Here is a 9,988-nt window from a genome sequence, read left to right as displayed (position 1 = left end):
GAGCCAATGAGATCAGACAATGTGTAACCCAGGGAGGATGGAGCCAGTGAGATCAGACAGTGTGTAACCCGGGGAGGATGGAGTCAGTGAGATCAGACAGTGTGTAACCCGGGGAGGATGGAGCCAGTGAGATCAGACAGTGTGTAACCCGGGGAGGATGGAGCCAGTAAGATCAGACAGTGTGTAACCCGGGAGGATGGAGCCAGTGGGGTCGGACAGTGTGTAACCCGGGGAGGATGGAGTCAGTGAGATCAGACAGTGTGTAACCCAGGGAGGATGGAGCCAGTGAGATCAGACCGTGTGTAACCCGGGGAGGATGGAGTCAGTGAGATCAGACAGTGTGTAACCCGGGGAGGATGGAGCCAGTGAGATCAGACAGTGTGTAACCCGGGGAGGATGGAGCCAATGAGATCAGACAATGTGTAACCCAGGGAGGATGGAGCCAGTGAGATCAGACAGTGTGTAACCCGGGGAGGATGGAGTCAGTGAGATCAGACAGTGTGTAACCCGGGGAGGATGGAGCCAGTGAGATCAGACAGTGTGTAACCCGGGGAGGATGGAGCCAGTAAGATCAGACAGTGTGTAACCCGGGAGGATGGAGCCAGTGGGGTCGGACAGTGTGTAACCCGGGGAGGATGGAGTCAGTGAGATCAGACAGTGTGTAACCCAGGGAGGATGGAGCCAGTGAGATCGGACAGTGTGTAACCCGGGGAGGATGGAGCCAGTGAGATCAGACAGTGTGTAACCCGGGGAGGATGGATTCAGTGAGATCAGACAGTGTGTAACCCGGGGAGGATGGAGCCAGTGAGATCGGACAGTGTGTAACCCGGGGAGGATGGAGTCAGTGAGATCAGACAGTGTGTAACCCGGGGAGGATGGAGTCAGTGAGATCAGACAGTGTGTAACCCGGGGAGGATGGAGCCAGTGAGATCAGACAGTGTGTAACCCGGGGAGGATGGAGCCAGTGAGATCGGACAGTCTGTAACCCGGGGAGGATGGAGCCAGTGAGATCAGACAGTGTGTAACCCGGGGAGGATGGAGCCAGTGAGATCAGACAGTGTGTAACCCGGGGAGGATGGAGTCAGTGAGATCAGACAGTGTGTAACCCGGGGAGGATGGAGCCAGTGAGATCAGACAGTGTGTAACACGGGGAGGATGGAGCCAGTAAGATCAGACAGTGTGTAACCCGGGAGGATGGAGCCAGTGGGGTCGGACAGTGTGTAACCCGGGGAGGATGGAGCCAGTGAGATCGGACAGTGTGTAACCCGGGGAGGATGGAGCCAGTGAGATCAGACCGTGTGTAACCCGGGGCGGATGGAGACAGTGAGATCAGACAGTGTGTAACCCGGGGTGGATGGAGCCAGTGAGATCAGACAGTGTGTAACCCGGGGAGGATGGAGCCAGTGAGATCAGACCGTGTGTAACCCGGGGAGGATGGAGTCAGTGAGATCAGACAGTGCGTAACCCGGGGAGGATGGTGCCAGTGAGATCAGACAGTGTGTAACCCGGGGAGGATGGTGCCAGTGAGATCAGACAGTGTGTAACCCGGGGAGGATGGTGCCAGTGAGATCAGACAGTGTGTAACCCGGGGAGGATGGAGCCAGTGAGATCAGACAGTGTGTAACCCGGGGTGGATGGAGACAGTGAGATCAGACAGTGTGTAACCCGGGGAGGATGGAGCCAGTGAGATCAGACAGTGTGTAACCCGGGGAGGATGGAGCCAGTGAGATCAGACAGTGTGTAACCCGGGGAGGATGTAGCCAGTGAGATCAGACAGTGCGTAACCCGGGGAGGATGGAGCCAGTGAGATCAGACAGTGGGTAACCCGGGAAAGATGGAGCCAATGAGATCAGACATTGTGTAACCCGGGGAGGATGGAGTCAGTGAGATCAGACAGTGTGTAACCCGGGGAGGATGGAGTCAGTGAGATCAGACAGTGTGTAACCCGGGGAGGATGGAGCCAGTGACATCAGACAGTGTGTAACCCGGGGAGGATGGAGCCAGTGAGATCAGACAGTGTGTAACCCGGGGAGGATGGAGCCAGTGAGATCAGACCGTGTGTAACCCGGGGAGGATGGAGCCAGTGAGATCAGACAGTGTGTAACCCGGGGAGGATGGAGTCAGTGAGATCAGACAGTGTGTAACCCGGGGAGGATGGAGCGAGTGAGATCGGACAGTGTGTAACCCGGGGAGGATGGAGCCAGTGAGATCAGACAGTGTGTAACCCGGGGAGGATGGAGCCAGTGAGATCAGACAGTCTGTAACCCAGGGAGGATGGAGCCAGTGAGATCGGACAGTGTGTAACCCGGGGAGGATGGAGCCAGTGAGATCAGACAGTGTGTAACCCGGGGAGGATGGAGCCAGTGAGATCAGACAGTGTGTAACCCGGGGAGGATGGAGTCAGTGAGATCAGACAGTGTGTAACCCGGGGAGGATGGAGTCAGTGAGATCGGACAGTGTGTAACCCGGGGAGGATGGAGCCAGTGAGATCAGACCGTGTGTAACCCGGGGAGGATGGAGACAGTGAGATCAGACAGTGTGTAACCCGGGGTGGATGGAGCCAGTGAGATCAGACAGTGTGTAACCCGGGGAGGATGGAGTCAGTGAGATCAGACAGTGCGTAACCCGGGGAGGATGGTGCCAGTGAGATCAGACAGTGTGTAACCCGGGGAGGATGGAGTCAGTGAGATCAGACAGTGCGTAACCCGGGGAGGATGGAGCCAGTGAGATCAGACCGTGTGTAACCCTGGGAGGATGGAGTCAGTGAGATCAGACAGTGCGTAACCCGGGGAGGATGGTGCCAGTGAGATCAGACAGTGTGTAACCCGGGGAGGATGGTGCCAGTGAGATCAGACAGTGTGTAACCCGGGGAGGATGGTGCCAGTGAGATCAGACAGTGTGTAACCCGGGGAGGATGGAGCCAGTGAGATCAGACAGTGTGTAACCCGGGGTGGATGGAGACAGTGAGATCAGACAGTGTGTAACCCGGGGAGGATGGAGCCAGTGAGATCAGACAGTGTGTAACCCGGGGAGGATGGAGCCAGTGAGATCAGACAGTGTGTAACCCGGGGAGGATGGAGCCAGTGAGATCAGACAGTGCGTAACCCGGGGAGGATGGAGCCAGTGAGATCAGACAGTGGGTAACCCGGGAAAGATGGAGCCAATGAGATCAGACAGTGTGTAACCCGGGGAGGATGGAGCCAGTGAGATCAGACAGTGTGTAACCCGGGGAGGATGGAGTCAGTGAGATCAGACAGTGTGTAACCCGGGGAGGATGGAGCCAGTGAGATCAGACAGTGTGTAACCCAGGGAGGATGGTGCCAGTGAGATCAGACAGTGTGTAACCCGGGGAGGATGGAGCCTGTGAGATCAGACCGTGTGTAACCCGTGGAGGATGGAGCCAGTGAGATCAGACCGTGTGTAACCCGGGGAGGATGGAGTCAGTGAGATCAGACAGTGTGTAACCCTGGGAGGATGGAGCGAATGAGATCGGACAGTGTGTAACCCGGGGAGGATGGAGCCAGTGAGATCAGACAGTGTGTAACCCGGGGAGGATGGAGCCAGTGAGATCAGACAGTCTGTAACCCGGGGAGGATGGAGCCAGTGAGATCAGACAGTGTGTAACCCGGGGAGGATGGAGCCAGTGAGATCGGACAGTCTGTAACCCGGGGAGGATGGAGCCAGTGAGATCAGACAGTGCGTAACCCGGGGAGGATGGAGCCAGTGAGATCAGACCGTGTGTAACCCGGGGAGGATGGAGTCAGTGAGATCAGACAGTGCGTAACCCGGGGAGGATGGTGCCAGTGAGATCAGACAGTGTGTAACCCGGGGAGGATGGTGCCAGTGAGATCAGACAGTGTGTAACCCGGGGAGGATGGTGCCAGTGAGATCAGACAGTGTGTAACCCGGGGAGGATGGAGCCAGTGAGATCAGACAGTGTGTAACCCGGGGTGGATGGAGACAGTGAGATCAGACAGTGTGTAACCCGGGGAGGATGGAGCCAGTGAGATCAGACAGTGTGTAACCCGGGGAGGATGGAGCCAGTGAGATCAGACAGTGTGTAACCCGGGGAGGATGTAGCCAGTGAGATCAGACAGTGCGTAACCCGGGGAGGATGGAGCCAGTGAGATCAGACAGTGGGTAACCCGGGAAAGATGGAGCCAATGAGATCAGACATTGTGTAACCCGGGGAGGATGGAGCCAGTGAGATCAGACAGTGTGTAACCCGGGGAGGATGGAGTCAGTGAGATCAGACAGTGTGTAACCCGGGGAGGATGGAGCCAGTGAGATCAGACAGTGTGTAACCCAGGGAGGATGGTGCCAGTGAGATCAGACAGTGTGTAACCCGGGGAGGATGGAGCCAGTGAGATCAGACCGTGTGTAACCCGTGGAGGATGGAGCCAGTGAGATCAGACCGTGTGTAACCCGGGGAGGATGGAGTCAGTGAGATCAGACAGTGTGTAACCCGGGGAGGATGGAGCGAGTGAGATCGGACAGTGTGTAACCCGGGGAGGATGGAGCCAGTGAGATCAGACAGTGTGTAACCCGGGGAGGATGGAGCCAGTGAGATCAGACAGTCTGTAACCCAGGGAGGATGGAGCCAGTGAGATCGGACAGTGTGTAACCCGGGGAGGATGGAGCCAGTGAGATCAGACAGTGTGTAACCCGGGGAGGATGGAGTCAGTGAGATCAGACAGTGTGTAACCCGGGGAGGATGGAGCCAGTGAGATCAGACAGTGTGTAACCCGGGGAGGATGGATTCAGTGAGATCAGACAGTGTGTAACCCGGGGAGGATGGAGCCAGTGAGATCGGACAGTGTGTAACCCGGGGAGGATGGAGTCAGTGAGATCAGACAGTGTGTAACCCGGGGAGGATGGAGTCAGTGAGATCAGACAGTGTGTAACCCGGGGAGGATGGAGCCAGTGAGATCAGACAGTGTGTAACCCGGGGAGGATGGAGCCAGTGAGATCGGACAGTCTGTAACCCGGGGAGGATGGAGCCAGTGAGATCAGACAGTGTGTAACCCGGGGAGGATGGAGCCAGTGAGATCAGACCGTGTGTAACCCAGGGAGGATGGAGCCAGTGAGATCAGACCGTGTGTAACCCGGGGAGGATGGAGTCAGTGAGATCAGACAGTGTGTAACCCGGGGAGGATGGAGCCAGTGAGATCAGACAGTGTGTAACCCGGGGAGGATGGAGCCAATGAGATCAGACAATGTGTAACCCAGGGAGGATGGAGCCAGTGAGATCAGACAGTGTGTAACCCGGGGAGGATGGAGTCAGTGAGATCAGACAGTGTGTAACCCGGGGAGGATGGAGCCAGTGAGATCAGACAGTGTGTAACCCGGGGAGGATGGAGCCAGTAAGATCAGACAGTGTGTAACCCGGGAGGATGGAGCCAGTGGGGTCGGACAGTGTGTAACCCGGGGAGGATGGAGTCAGTGAGATCAGACAGTGTGTAACCCAGGGAGGATGGAGCCAGTGAGATCGGACAGTGTGTAACCCGGGGAGGATGGAGCCAGTGAGATCAGACAGTGTGTAACCCGGGGAGGATGGAGTCAGTGAGATCAGACAGTGTGTAACCCGGGGAGGATGGAGCCAGTGAGATCAGACAGTGTGTAACCCGGGGAGGATGGATTCAGTGAGATCAGACAGTGTGTAACCCGGGGAGGATGGAGCCAGTGAGATCGGACAGTGTGTAACCCGGGGAGGATGGAGTCAGTGAGATCAGACAGTGTGTAACCCGGGGAGGATGGAGTCAGTGAGATCAGACAGTGTGTAACCCGGGGAGGATGGAGCCAGTGAGATCAGACAGTGTGTAACCCGGGGAGGATGGAGCCAGTGAGATCGGACAGTCTGTAACCCGGGGAGGATGGAGCCAGTGAGATCAGACAGTGTGTAACCCGGGGAGGATGGAGCCAGTGAGATCAGACCGTGTGTAACCCAGGGAGGATGGAGCCAGTGAGATCAGACCGTGTGTAACCCGGGGAGGATGGAGTCAGTGAGATCAGACAGTGTGTAACCCGGGGAGGATGGAGCCAGTGAGATCAGACAGTGTGTAACCCGGGGAGGATGGAGCCAATGAGATCAGACAATGTGTAACCCAGGGAGGATGGAGCCAGTGAGATCAGACAGTGTGTAACCCGGGGAGGATGGAGTCAGTGAGATCAGACAGTGTGTAACCCGGGGAGGATGGAGCCAGTGAGATCAGACAGTGTGTAACCCGGGGAGGATGGAGCCAGTAAGATCAGACAGTGTGTAACCCGGGAGGATGGAGCCAGTGGGGTCGGACAGTGTGTAACCCGGGGAGGATGGAGTCAGTGAGATCAGACAGTGTGTAACCCAGGGAGGATGGAGCCAGTGAGATCGGACAGTGTGTAACCCGGGGAGGATGGAGCCAGTGAGATCAGACAGTGTGTAACCCGGGGAGGATGGAGTCAGTGAGATCAGACAGTGTGTAACCCGGGGAGGATGGAGCCAGTGAGATCAGACAGTGTGTAACCCGGGGAGGATGGATTCAGTGAGATCAGACAGTGTGTAACCCGGGGAGGATGGAGCCAGTGAGATCGGACAGTGTGTAACCCGGGGAGGATGGAGTCAGTGAGATCAGACAGTGTGTAACCCGGGGAGGATGGAGTCAGTGAGATCAGACAGTGTGTAACCCGGGGAGGATGGAGCCAGTGAGATCAGACAGTGTGTAACCCGGGGAGGATGGAGCCAGTGAGATCGGACAGTCTGTAACCCGGGGAGGATGGAGCCAGTGAGATCAGACAGTGTGTAACCCGGGGAGGATGGAGTCAGTGAGATCAGACCGTGTGTAACCCGGGGAGGATGGAGCCAGTGAGATCAGACAGTGTGTAACCCGGGGAGGATGGAGCCAGTGAGATCAGACAGTGTGTCACCCAGGGATGATGGAGCCAACATTCAAATGGTTAAAGATGGGTGAGTAGTCAAAGATTTGCAGAAAATCTGTTGTGTGGGGCCTATTTGATTGTGCACTTGAGTCTGAAAAATAGAAAATTAACCAATTTATGTATTCTCCATCATGCTGTGCTGTGAAGGAATCCTGATTCACTTCTACAGGAATCACAATTTGTTGGAAGCAGGAATGGGAAGTAAATGGAATAAAAACAGGAAGTTCTGTACAAACGCAGGAGGTCTGGCAGCATCTGTGGCGAGAGAAACAGAGTTAACTGGTGAGATTTTGCACCACCCTGTGGCATGTTTCATGGCGGCAGCCTGCAACGGCTGACGGCAGGATCTTCCAGTCTCCACACTGACAACAGCATTTCCTGTTGTTCACACTCCCCATGTCTGGGTAACTCCATCAGCCGGTCCTGTTGGCTGGAATGGTCGGATAGACCCTCCTTATTCCCTCCTAATCGGGCGGCACAGTAGCACAATGGTTAGCATTGTTGCTTCACAGCTCCAGGGTCCCAGGTTCGATTCCTGCTTGGGTCACTGTCATTGCGGAGTCTGCACATTCTCTCCGTGTCTGTGTGGGTTTTCTCCGGGTGCTCCGGTTTCTTCCCACAAGTCCTGAAAGACGTGCTTGTTTGGTGAATTGGACATTCTGAATTGTCACTCTGTGTACCCGAACAGGCGCTGGAGTGTGGCGACTCGGACTTTTCACAGTAACTTCATTGCAGTGTTAATGTAAGCCTACTTGTGACAATAATATAGATTATTATAAATTTTCCGAGTACCTATGACTCTTATGACATGTTTTGCAATTATTTGTTAGGAATCAGGGAGTTGAAACAAATGGGACTGTTTTGAATTGGCAGGCAATGATAGTAGGGTCCCACATGGATTAGTGCTTGGGGCCCAGCTATTTACAACGTACATTGATGATTTGAATGAGGGGAGCAAAAGTAATATTTACAAGGTTCCTGGCGGCAACAACAAGTGGGATTGTGAGTGGTGAGGAGTATGTAGAGAATCTTCAATTTGATTGAGACAAATTCAATCAGTGTGCAAATGCATGGTAGATGCAGTGTAATATGGATTACAGGGTTATCCAGTTTGGACAGAGAAACAGAATGGCAGAGTATTATTTAAATATTCGTAGATTGGCTAATATTGGCATACAAAGGGACCAGGTGTCCGAATACACAGTCATTGAAAGGAAGCATGTAGGTATAGTAAGCAGTTCGGAAGGCAAATGGTATGCTGGGCTTTATTGCAAGAGGACTTGAGAACAGGAGCAGGGATGTATTACTGCAGCTGTAAGGGCCGTGACGAGACCACATCTGGACTATTGTGTGCAGCTTTGGTTTCCTTATCTCAGAAATGATATACTTGCACAGAGGGCGTGCAGCGAAGGTTCACCAGACTAATTCCTGGAATGGCAGGGTTATCCTATGATGAGAGATTGTGTTGCCTGGAATTTTTGAAGAATGAGAGGGGATCTAATGGAAAGGTATAAACTCTGGCAGTAGTAGACAGACTATATGCAGATATTCAGAGTACCTAAAAAGGGAATATGTAGATTTCTAGATTGTAAAGCTGTCAAGGGGTACGTGATGGGCTTGGGAGTATGGTGTTGAGGTAGAGGATCAGCCATGATCACATTGCATTTCGCTGCCGACTCCGAGGGCTGAATGGCCGACTCATGTTAATTTTTCGGTTACTATGACACCCTGTACACACCTGGCAGGATCCTGATACACTGTGAAACCCCGTACACACCTGGCAGGATCCTGATGCACTGTGAAACCCTGTACACACCTGGCAGGATCCTGATACACTGAAACCCTGTACACACCTGGCAGGATCCTGATACACTGTGAAACCATGTCCACACCTGGCAGGATCCTGATACACTGAAACCCTGTACACACCTGGCAGGATCCTGATGAACACTGAAACCCGTACACACCTGGCAGAATCCTGATACACTGTGAAACCATGTCCACACCTGGCAGGATCCTGACACACTGAAACCCAGTACACATCTGGCAGGATCCTGATACACTGTGAAAGCCCGTACACACCTGGCAGGATCCTGATACACTGAAACCCTGTACACACCTGGCAGGATCCTGATACACTGTGACACCCCGTACACACCTGGCAGGATCCTGATACACTGTGAAACCATGTCCACACCTGGCAGGATCCTGATACACTGAAACCCTGTACACACCTGGCAGGATCCTGATGAACACTGAAACCCGTACACACCTGGCAGAATCCTGATACACTGTGAAACCATGTCCACACCTGGCAGGATCCTGACACACTGAAACCCAGTACACATCTGGCAGGATCCTGATACACTGTGAAAGCCCGTACACACCTGGCAGGATCCTGATACACTGAAACCCTATACACACCTGGCAGGATCCTGATACACTGTGAAATCCTGTACACACCTGGCAGGATCCTGATACACTGTGAAAGCCCGTACACACCTGGCAGGATCCTGATACACTGTGACACCCCGTACACACCTGGCAGGATCCTAATACACTGTGAAATCCTGTACACACCTGGCAGGATCCTGATATACTGTGAAACCCCGTACACACCTGGCAGGATCCTGATGCACTGTGAAACCCTGTACACATCTGGGAGGATCCTGATACACTGTGAAACCCTGTACACACCTGGGAGGATACTGATACACTGTGAAACCCTGTACACACCTGGCAGGGTCCTGATACACTGTGAAACCCAGTACACATCTGGCAGGATCCTGATACACTGCGAAAGCCCGTACACACCTGGCAGGATCCTGATACACTCTGAAACCCCGTACACACCTGGCAGGATCCTGATACACTGTGACATCCCGTACACACCTGGCAGGATCCTGATACACTGTGAAATCCTGTACACACCTGGCAGGATCCTGATACACTGTGAAAGCCCGTACACACCTGGCAGGATCCTGATACACTGTGACACCCCGTACACACCTGGCAGGATCCTAATACACTGAAATCCTGTACACACCTGGCAGGATCCTGATACACTGTGAAA

This window comes from Scyliorhinus torazame, chromosome 4 (assembly GCF_047496885.1).
Source record: "Scyliorhinus torazame isolate Kashiwa2021f chromosome 4, sScyTor2.1, whole genome shotgun sequence".
Taxonomy (NCBI): Eukaryota; Metazoa; Chordata; class Chondrichthyes; order Carcharhiniformes; family Scyliorhinidae; genus Scyliorhinus; species Scyliorhinus torazame.
Note: the sequence above shows the minus strand (reverse complement) of the source record.